Raw genomic sequence first — 12,574 nt, forward strand, 5'->3', positions numbered from 1 at the left:
ATTTGGAAGACTAATTTTCCTATTCACTCAAATTATAATTTATACGTTATTCAAAAAAAAAAATTATAATTTTAAGTATAGTTTGTTGTGGAGTCTATTTTTCGCTTTTGTTTCAATTCTAATTACGAATTTAGCTCATATGTCATTATTTTAAACTAGGAATAAACCCGTGCGTTGCACGGGTTCGATTAAAATATATAATTAAAATATTTTTATAAATAAAAAAATAATGATTGTGATAACTATAATCACATATAGTTAAATAATATATATTATTTTAAAATATGATTATGTTTAATATTAGTATATGAGTAAAAAAAAGGTTGTTTAGAAATATTAGATTTTTTATTATATTGTAGTTTGTTTATATTTTAATGTAATAGATCTCTTATAATATTTCATAAGTTTGAAAGGATGTATCATTTTTTATTTTATTAGTGTAATCATATAAGATTTTAGTTTTCTTTATATGAGTTGCAATTTTATAGTCAAATGTCACTTTGTTTTTTATTTTTGATGTATTCTTTATTTTATTATTTTCAATAAGAGTTGGAGGCATACCTAATTATACTTGTAGACAATATTGCTCATGAGAAATGTTAAAATAAGTTTTGATTATAGAATATGATTCATATATGGTGGCTTTGCCTATTTGTTCCGCGTGATCTCATTTTTTGAAAATTATGTATCAAATAGTGTATTTGCTTACTACGTTCTATGCAATTTAAGGTTCCAAATAGCTTATCTACTTACTCATCTCTCGTTCTCTTGGAGTTTATTCTCACTATTCACTTGGTGAAATTTTATTCCAACTTTATTAGTCCCAATTTTTTAGTCTATTGTTTGGTTCACATTTTTTTTTGCTTGGTCCTTTTGTTTTTGGTTTGTTTTTCTTTTTCTTGGCGAGGTTTGTGGCTCTTCAAAATTATTGTTAGTTTTTGTCCCTCTTATTTAATATTTTCTTGAACATTTATTTTATTTTTCTTATTATATTATATAAACTCGAATATTTGTTGTTGTTAATATATAAGTTTGGACGAAGATTTTATATATTTGAATTTAGGTTTAGTTATTTGGTTAAGGTAAAGAAAGTCTTATAGATGAATTTAAGATTTAACATGTGTCATCTTCTTATTTGCTTAAAGAAATGTCATCTTATTCTTATAAATATTCCACTATTTTATTTTCAGCCGTAACGTTAACAATCTTTTAGAATATGTACTTAATTTATCCAAAAAATTATATTATTATGTAAATTAAATTAATAATTTTTGAATTATTGGTGAATTTTAGTTGTGTGTAAATATGTTTAAATATATGTGTGATTATATTTTCTAAATATATGTAAATATATTTTAACATCTACGGTTTTAATAATTTCTAAAATTTATTTTGACAAATGAGCATCAACAATTTTTATTTAATAATTTTTGTCTTTTTTTAATTTAATTTAGAAGGTTTTTAGTACAATTCTAAGTGGGAGGAAAAAGTATTTAGCACAATTCTTTTCATCGATTCATTTTATGGTTGTAAGAATAAGATGACATGCGTAGATTAAAATAGGACCGTCTATTAAAATTCATATATATTCATATTGAACCATCCAGGATTAGGCAAATGTTATACGATAAATGCATGAAGATTATATATTTGGACAACCTCTAAGTCAAGTTGAATCAATATACTTCTTGCATGTATTACAATTATAAGAACCGCATGACTTGAGTGTCAACTACAAAAAAAAAACTTATTTTAATTTCTACTTTGTTTTTGTTTCTATATTTCTCTTGATCGAGATCAAGTAGATCACCTACACATTGTAGACAATATAATATTTAAAAATGAGACACATATTTATATTTCTAAATTATTTGGATTGTCCTCTTTTAATTGAATGCCTCCAACATCAATATACCCTCGATCTATATAAATTTTAAGGCACTTCAAAATCAATAAATAGAAGTCTCTTTTATCCTCTTCAACTTATTCACATGAAAAAAAATAATTATATTCCTATTAATCAACAATTTTTTATACAAATCTTCTACCTTATATAAAATAATAAATGAAAAAGAAAATAAGAAACAAATAAGCTAAAACATTAGACTAATAAAATAATAAATGAAAAAGAAAAGTTGTCTAATTACAAACATTATATCAATAAAAAAAATGATGGTTTACAAACTCCCATTAGAGTTAAATACACATCCTTACATGAGGTGTCATTTCATAGGCTTTATAAGGAGCAAGGATGCAACGTAAGCAAAAATAGAAGTATGTTTTATCCTGTTCTCCTCCTTCACATGAAAAAATAGTCATATTCATATTAATCGATTCAACTCAAAGTTTAATTAATCATCGAACAAAACACCGGTTGATATTTAAAAAAATATCCAACCTAAAAAAGAAATATAAAAAATTATTAGAGATGTTCTAAACTCAGAGTAGTAGAAAAATTCCAATTTACAAACATATTAATAGGCAACTATCACATATATGTATATCAATTTTTTAATCAATCACATGTAGACATACCTGATATTCTAAGAGGTTAGACACCATCACCTACCAAGGACAAAAACCAATATACTTATGATGTAACTATATATATGCACACGATAGCTTTTAAATCAATTCAAGAGACTATAATGTGTAACTTTAACATATGGAAGGTGAAGATGCATAACTTTTTCTCATGGAGATGTCAGACAAAGAAACCATAGAGTTTTTGCCATGAGATAGATAAATTAAAATTTTGTTAAAACATAGAAGCTAGACTTCAATGTAAATTTACATATTCAATATGGTGGTGATAATTAGCTTTTGGGTTAACTTTATATAGAGTTTGTGTTTGATAATTAGCTAAATTTACATATTCAATATTAGTGTCTCCAAGAATTCTTTGTTTTCAATTGCATTAATAGGGAATTGTAACATATAATATATATTTTAATAATATATTGCAATGCAATTAATAAAACAATAACATGATGCATCGTTCCACCTTTCATTGCTTGCAATTCATTTTTGTCTCAATTCAACAACAATAAATTGTGTTAGTTTTTTTTTAATATATTATTATTGTTTATTATTTATTATTAGAGTAACACTATTATATGAAATATGAAAAAGTTTTAATAGAGATTGTAAACTTTTTTTATAGAGTGTCAAATCCAATTTCTTTTGAAAATCCATCCAATTTTTGATAATTCTAATGAATATGTATAAATCGATATCGATAGTTGGTCCCTTTTAATTAAATTTTTCATTTGTCATTTAGGGACCAATTAACTATGAAATGAAGAGAATTCCAATAGTCTTAGACACTTTTTTTTTTCTTTCTTAGTATTGAAAGAATATATTTTGTGGTTATATTGGTCCCTTTTAATTAAATTTTTCATTTAGGAACCAATTAACTATGCAATGAAGAGAGACACACGTTTTTTTTTATTAGTATTGAAAGAATTTCAATAGTCATGAATATTTTGTGGTTATATAAATCTTATATATTAGTTGGTCCTTTTTAATTTAATTTTTCATTTTAGTTAGTTGGTCCCTTGTGTAAGAAGTTATATAGTGATAATTTGATATATTGATAATTAAAATTAAAATGATTTAATTAAAGATAATTAAAATTAAAATGATTTATTTTAATTAAAAGAGATGATGAAAAAGTTTTTTAATAGAGATTGTAAACTTTTCTTATAGTATAAAGGTGATAAAAAAAATTTGGGGCCTAAATCCTTTACCAAAAAAATTATTTTTGGGGGTCTAAATCTAGGGCTTCAACACCCTCCACCTGTTCGAAAGTACAAAGATTAAGAAATACTATTCTTCTTTTTTTTAGTTTGCATGATATTATAAGAATTTAACATTCAACATGTCATCTTATTCTTAAGACTATCTCACTATGTACTCACTCATAACTATAATATCTTATCTCCTAAATACTATTATGCTTAGAGAGTAATTTAAATAATAAAATAGATAAATATAATATAACATTTTATATTACTTATTAAGATTTCTTTGCCTTTTATTTGTCAGAATTATTTAGCTAGTGGTTTCGTTTATCATTTTCACCATATGCTTAATTCTTTTTCTTTTCTATTTTGGTTTAATTTTATTTTTCTTAGTGAGGTTTATGCCACTATCCTCTCTTTAATTTGTTTGCATCTTTAATTTTATGTGTCTTTTTAAGCAATGGAATATCAAAATTAGTAGTTAAAATGTTGGTGTAATAAAAAAGTATAAATTGTAAAGTAGTGACTAAATTGCTACGCCACTTTTCCTTCATCAATCAAACAAAATATTTGTCTTAGAAACTAAATGGAATCTTACGATTTTTCTTAGTGACTTAAATGAGTTTATTCTAAAAGTAATAAAGAAATTAAAATACAACTTAGCTCAATTGCAAATTTGAAAACCTTCGTACCAGCCCGATCCACTTATTTGAATCCTAACCAAGATGATTAAGCATATGAAAACACCTCTAACCAAGTAGAGATTAAATTCTTCCAAATTTGCTTCATACGACAAACTTGTATTACATTTCCAAATCTTCTCTATTAAAACCAAGTACCACTAAAAAAAAGTTAAGAAATTGCAGTTATATATATTTTTCATTGTCGCAATGTTATTCTTGAATATACATTTCATTGCTATATTTGAAAGAAAAAAAAAAGAACCTATCCCAAAAACAATGAGGAAAATACATTTGAAAATAGAATTACATTTTTCCTTGAAACAATAAGATAGTGTAGTTGATTTACTCAAGAGTAGACATGACTTGATGAAATTACTACAAAGAAGGTTAGAAAACACAAAAAAGAAAAAAATAAGATTACAAAATATGAGACCATGGGCAAGTAGTGATGTGTGAGTATCAATATTTATAAAGATCATTGTGGTAAAACATACAGTTTTTTTTTATATATAATTATTGAAAGGAACTCCAACAATCATGAGGGTTAATTGTATAATATAATAATAATAATTTTGCAGTTATAGTTGCATCATATGAATACCTAAGGGTCAATCATAATTGTTTTTATCCCTTGTAATTAATCGTTTGATTGTTTTTTTTTTTTTTTTGATAAGCTAATCGTTTGATTGTTGATTTAACCTCTTGCAATATGTAATAATATATTAATATGATTTATCTTGGTTTTTTTTAGAAAATTAGATTATATATATTTAATAACAATACTAAAAATTATATATACATATAATTTATATGTACATATTTTAGTGACATATGGATATATTTTTTTGGTTTTTACGTATGAATGTTTTATTGATCCATATATACGAATTAAGTTTTTTATTTGGGCAAGTATATGGATATTTAGGTTACTCTTAATTATTTAGTCATTTACGTTTTCTATTAATCCATATTTATCATTTTATATATGCCAAAATATAGTCTTTTGGAATTATGGGGGTTTCTTTTTCTATTCATGTATTAATCATTAGACATGAAATTTAATTTGTGGAGGATAAATTTTATTTTAGATATTTTTAATAATAATTAAGAGAAGTTGGTAAATTTTCAATAAAAATATGGAGTTTTTTTAGAGGTGCCACATCATCACAATGAAGGCCTATGAGCAATTCAACCTTCCTTTTACTATCACAATGAAGGCCTATGAGCAATTCAACCTTCCTTTTACTAGTAAAAGATGAATACCTAAGGGTCAATCATAATTGTTTTTATCCCTTGTAATTAATCGTTTGATTGTTTTTTTTTTTTTTTTTGATAAGCTAATCGTTTGATTGTTGATTTAACCTCTTGCAATGTGTAATAATATATTAATATGATTTATCTTGGTTTTTTTTAGAAAATTAGATTATATATATTTAATAACAATACTAAAAATTATATATACATATAATTTATATGTACATATTTTAGTGACATATGGATATATTTTTTTGGTTTTTACGTATGAATGTTTTATTGATCCATATATACGAATTAAGTTTTTTATTTGGGCAAGTATATGGATATTTAGGTTACTCTTAATTATTTAGTCATTTACGTTTTCTATTAATCCATATTTATCATTTTATATATGCCAAAATATAGTCTTTTGGAATTATGGGGGTTTCTTTTTCTATTCATGTATTAATCATTAGACATGAAATTTAATTTGTGGAGGATAAATTTTATTTTTGTTATGAATAATATAGATGTGGATGTCCATTTGTCTAGGCCCATATTCTTGGCCCATGTAATCTCCTATATATATGACTATCTCACAATGTAAAACACACACCTTGAATAGAACAATACAATAGTCTATTCCTTTCTCTTCTCCCTTTCTCTCCTTCTTCTCTATTCTAGTTATTCTCTAGAAATAGTTCATAACACGTTATCAGCACGATAGTCTCTCTCCCCTCTCTAGAAAGGTATAGCAACCATGAGAGGTGATAATTTTATTTCTTGTATTTTTTATTCTATTTTTTTCGTTTTTTTTTCATATTGATTCACAGCCTACGATCTAGAAGTATCGTAGTGAAATTTTTAAAATATGAATCCTGAAGATTCATAGTATGATGAAATTTTAAAATATGAATCCTGAAGATTCATAAACCTACGCTTCTAAAATATCAATCCCTGAAGGATTGAAAAAAATAACTGATTTGATCTATTATATAGTTCTTAAAGAACTTAAAAATCCAAATTTTGTTCTTCATGAAATCTTGATGAATTCAATTGGGACACATCCCTGAAGGATGTACAAAATAATTGATAAGATCTATTATATTTATAGAGTTTTTGAAGAACTCATGAATAATTCAATATATTTATGCATCCCTGAAGGATTGCACCAATATATGTATTCCTATTACATTATAATATATGTTATACAGTTCCTGAAGAACTCGATGTTGTATGCATTCCTGAAAAATTGCATAAATGATTAATTTTACATTATAATGATGTTATATAGTTCTTGAAGAACTTCTTATAAATGATTTCTTATGAATTCCAGAAGAATTCAAAATATATATACATGCATCCCTGAAGGATAGCTTTATCAATTTTTTTTAGAGTTTTGGCAATTTATAATTTTTATTGAATTTATTTTATTTATTGTTATAATAATAATAATAATAATAATAATAATAATAATAATAATAATAATTTAATATGTATCATCATAATGTAAAGCTAAAGCATAAAAATATTCCAATTTATTTTCAATAAGTTACTAATTAATCTCATTCATAGCATATGTTACATTATAATTATTATTAATTTCATTATGTTACTATTTAATTTGCATTATAAAATTTTAGTACGTTACATTATATTAGTATTAATAAAAATAATTGGAATTATCTTTTATTAGACTGTGTTTAGTATGTTTATCTAATTATTTGCTTAATTTTATTATTTGATGATAGTATATATCAATGATAAATGAATGAAAAATCATTCCCAGAAGTGAATGTAGTAACACACGATTATCATGAAGAAAAAAAAATTTGTGGTCATGGTCGTGGTAATAGTCATGACTGTGTTAATTTTAAAATTTCGGCTTCTCACTAGAAGTGAAAAAAATAATGAAAAAAAAAAGAGTAAAAAGTGGGCAAATTAGTTCCTGAAGAACTAAAGAAGAAAAAGGGAAAATCCAATTGAATGCACAAGGAATAAATTATTCTTAATCATTATGAAGATCACTTGTGATATAGTTCTTGAAGAACTAATGCTTTAATAATAATGATCTCCGATGGATTACTCAAAGAATATGAATTTCCCGAACCATTGTTAATGAAAAATTATTTGTATAGTTCTTGAAGAACTTAAAATTCAATATTAAAGCATTTCTTGTAGTATCGCTCAAGAACAATTTTTCATAATCAATGTTTATAAATATTGGTGGTATAATTCTTGAAGAACTAATATTTTAATTTCCCTAAAGATATAGTTCTTGAATAAGCAAAAGTTTAATATCAAGTATTTCAAAAGGATTGGAAAATTGTAATTTTTCCATAGCCATTGTTGATAGAGATATATTGTTAAGTTCCTGAAGAACTTACAAAATTTTACAACATGATTACAATCTATATGATATATTTGATCTTGGTATAAGGTGAACCAAAATTAAAAGGAAATCAATAGAAGAATTATTTATGTCTCTTGAATATGCTCTTGAAGTAGCAACTTTGAAAAAAACAAAGTTCAAGAATATTTTGTATATCCATTGTTGTACATACATTGGATGGATATTATTGATATATTAAACTCGTGATTGAATGCATGGTTCAAACGTTTTTTTTTTCTTCCTCTCATAATAATGATTATTCTTTGCTCTTAAAAAAAAAAAAAATATTCCTTGCAAACATAAATTGATTTTAATTATTCGGTTACATATTTAAATCAATTGATTGATTATAATTTTAAAATCTTTTAATTGTTACTATATTTTAATTTCTAATTCTACTAAAATCCACATAAACATTATTTTGTTATACTTTATTTTTACTCTTTTAATTCTCATACAAATAAATTATTACTATTTTTTTATTGTGTTCCACCGAAAAGATTTTTTTTGTAGAAACATATTTGTTTAGGTTGAAAATATTCATCGATACTATTATTCATGAAAAATTAAATTTTATATTTGGTAGTACGAAAATTATTGAAGGCTCCAGAAGAGACAATACATTGTTATATCGAGAAACAAAGTTGCACTTTGCTAATATATTTTATATTTTAAGTCTTAAAGAAATTTGTTACCGAAAGATATTCACATAAATGAATATCATATTGAAACAAGAAATGACAGAAATATTTTATCTCTATATTACGAGACATGTTATCAACTTTTGTCTCTAGTTTGTGGTGTACTTATGATATTAGTGCAATTTAAGCACATGTTCAAGTAAACCAGAAGTTTACAAATAAATCATATTAATTTTATCATTGGCAAGATCAGTTGGGTCATTTCTGGTCTATTATGAAGCGAAAAATTTCTATGAATATGTATTGAATGACCAGAAGTTCATTCAATCTAACACTTTTTGTGTATTACTAGTTCCCGAAGAAAATTGATAAATTTAATAAACGAGCGTCTCTTATTTTATATATAAGGTGATATTTATAAATCAATACACCGATCATGTGGACCAATTAAATTTCTATAATTTTAATTGATGCATCAACTAAATGATCACATGTATGTTAGTTATCAACTCACAACCAAAAGTTTGTGAGATTATTTTTGAGAGCTCATTATGTATATATTATTCTAGAAAGTATTTGATAAGTATCATATGTTAATTGAAATTTATACCGAACATCTTGTAGAATATGTTCATACAAACAAAAATAATAATGGACTTGAAGATCCATTCTTTAGACGTCTAAAGTTAATTACATGATCGATACTTATGAGATCAATACTTCTATGTTCTATTTTATATTTTGGGAACATTTAAATATATATGTTGAGATATTGATTCGCTCAAGCCAATAAGTTATTATACGAAAGTCTTCCCCCTAACTTGCAATTAAGTTTAGTTTTATACTCTAATATTTTTCATATAAGCATTTTTGGATGTGTTGGTATGTTCCAATTGCTCCAATATAATGCAATACGATGAATTATTAAAGAATATTGGGAAAATATATTTGATACAACTCTTCATCCCTTATAAATTATATTGAGCCAATAGGGACTTGTTTATAGCCCAGAAGGATAATTTTCAAGTGATGATGAATTAGTTTTCCCAATATTAGGGGGAGGGAATAAGCAGCTGAAAAATATGAACATGAAGTTCAAATGAATCACTTGAAATAAATAGTTATTATTATCTCATCTTGATCCTCATATAAAATAGATTGAACCAGATGTTCAAAAAATGTATCATTTGCAAAGTTTATGAAATCAACTATCAGCTGCTAATGCTCCAATCAAAATGGATGTCCCTATTGGACAATCTTATATTGCAAATGAATTTTAACCACCCTGTAGCGTGGTAGGTCAGTCGGTTCCAAAGATTAAAATCCTCAAATAAGAAAAGGAGCTAAAAAGAAAGATGACCCAAGTGAGGATATGAAAAGATTATTTGACATAATTATCTGGTACCTGAAATTTATGAAAATAAAGAGATCTCGACGAATTATGTCATGAATGGAATACGATGAAACCGAAAGAAAAATCAACGTTGACGATGTTTATTTATATAATATAGCGCTATATATGATAAGAAATAATGAGGATCATAAATCAATGTCTATTAAGGATTATAGACAATGAAATGATTGACTAAATAGATAGACGCAATTGATACAAAATTAAACTAGCTTTGCAAAGCGGAATGTTTTTGGACCAATAGTCCATTCCATCTGCAGATGGAAATAATTCGATATGAATAAATTTTCAAGAGAAAAATAATGAAAATCAAATATTTAGAGTTTGAATTGTTATTCAAGTATATTGATAAATGTCTATAATTGATTTTCAAGAAGCATATTCACCTAAAGTGAATTCCAAAACTTCTTTGTAATTAATTAAGTTGAGTAGCATATGAAATACTCAATTTATGTGAAATATGTGTTTTAACGTATTTGACTAGCTCACTTGATAATGATGATTATATGAAAATCCCAGAAGGATTTAATTTTCGTAAGACACATATATATTGGAGAGATGACTTAATAAAGATGAATAAGTCTCCTTATATACTCGAGCAACATCTATATGCATGTTGAATATTTCCAAGTGAGAAATATGAAAATGACAATTTGTTCATTTTAAGAAAATATTTGGCAATAAATTTGTTTAAAATTGTATCATCAAGAGACTCCCAAAGAGCTTGAGATATTGTCATTTATTACAAAATAAGTATTTGAAGAATATTTTGTGAATCATGAAGCTTATATACAAAAGGTTCTAAAATGATTCTATAAGATCAATTACGTACCCTAATTTTTGTAAGATCGTCGATGTAAACAAATGCCATTTTAGAGTTCGAGTAAATGGTGAAGAACTAATTGGTCCTGAAGCACCACATTTTGGTTCTAATGAGGACAAATACATTGTTAACCTATTATTTGTTGTCAATATATCATCAAGTATATACTTTGCTATTTTAGATATGCAGGTAATTTGTTTAATCCTCGTAAAGGTATAGATCACAAACAAACTATATGTTCACATGAAGAAGTACAATTACTCATGGAGATCTATGAAACAAATAACAATAACAATCTCATGAAAGAAAATGATGAGGAAAGATGAGCACTATAGAAGATAAATCAAGAATGTGATTTGGTTGAAGTATATGATTCATCAGATACAAGAATTTGTGATTTTTCTTCTAAAGGGTTCTTGCAACGATTCAACATGAAGATAATGTCGCACAAACTACATATTTGGAGAAGAGTATATGATCAAGAAGATAAGACAGGTCTTTCTACAAAGTCAACTTCAAGTAAAACTTTTGAGCAACTACTACAACTACATAAGATTATTTGAGTTTCTTCGTCTCATATACAATTGTCTTTATGAGGGGGAGATATAAATATGTTCTGCACTCTTTTTCCCTTCACCGTGGTTTTGTCCCACTGGGTTTTCCTGGTAAGGTTTTTAACGAGGCAGTTCACACACAAAAGATGTTGTACTCTTTTTCCTTCACTATGATTTTTCCCACTGGGTTTTTAATAGTAAGGTTTTAATGAGGCATATCATCGATGAACATCCAAGGGGGAGTGTTATGAATAATATAGATGTGGATGTCCATTTGTCTAGGCCCATATTCTTGGCCCATGTAATCTCCTATATATATGACTATCTCACAATGTAAAACACACACCTTGAATAGAACAATACAATAGTCTATTCCTTTCTCTTCTCCCTTTCTCTCCTTCTTCTCTATTCTAGTTATTCTCTAGAAATAGTTCATAACAATTTTAGATATTTTTAATAATAATTAAGAGAAGTTGATAAATTTTCAATAAAAATATGGATTTTTTTTAGAGGTGCCACATCATCACAATGAAGGCCTATGAGCAATTCAACCTTCCTTTTACTAGTAAAAGATTTATAAAAGATTTATAAGTGAAACATAGACAACATACAAGTTTTTTTGGGCAACCATGTTATTTGTGCAGAATATATATTGACTTTGTCAATGAGTAATCTACAATGGAGAATTTGGTTAATAACCTTTAGTCAGGTTTGTCCATTCAACCATATTTTCTTTCATCGACAAAACTCAAACTCTAGGCCCTGTTTAAGGAATCAGAGATCAATTCTACTCGAACCAATGTAATACTGGTTTTATGTTTAGTTAGTTCATGTTTAGTTACACGAGTTCAGTTTCACATGTATTTTTCTTTGTAAAAAAATATATTAGATAAGGGGACATGCCCTCATATAATCACCGATCTTATTAACATTTTGTGCAATCAAATTTACACATAGCATATTTACTACAAAATTTTGGTCTTGAATCCAAGTCACATGTGAGCGGAAGAACCAACCATTATATGTCAAAAATTGCAGTTACCAAGCGAAAAAAAAAAAGACATGCTATAAAAAGAAGTTTGAGAACTCAA

The sequence above is a fragment of the Trifolium pratense genome, linkage group LG4, assembly GCF_020283565.1.
Source record: "Trifolium pratense cultivar HEN17-A07 linkage group LG4, ARS_RC_1.1, whole genome shotgun sequence".
In the NCBI taxonomy this organism is placed as follows: domain Eukaryota; kingdom Viridiplantae; phylum Streptophyta; class Magnoliopsida; order Fabales; family Fabaceae; genus Trifolium; species Trifolium pratense.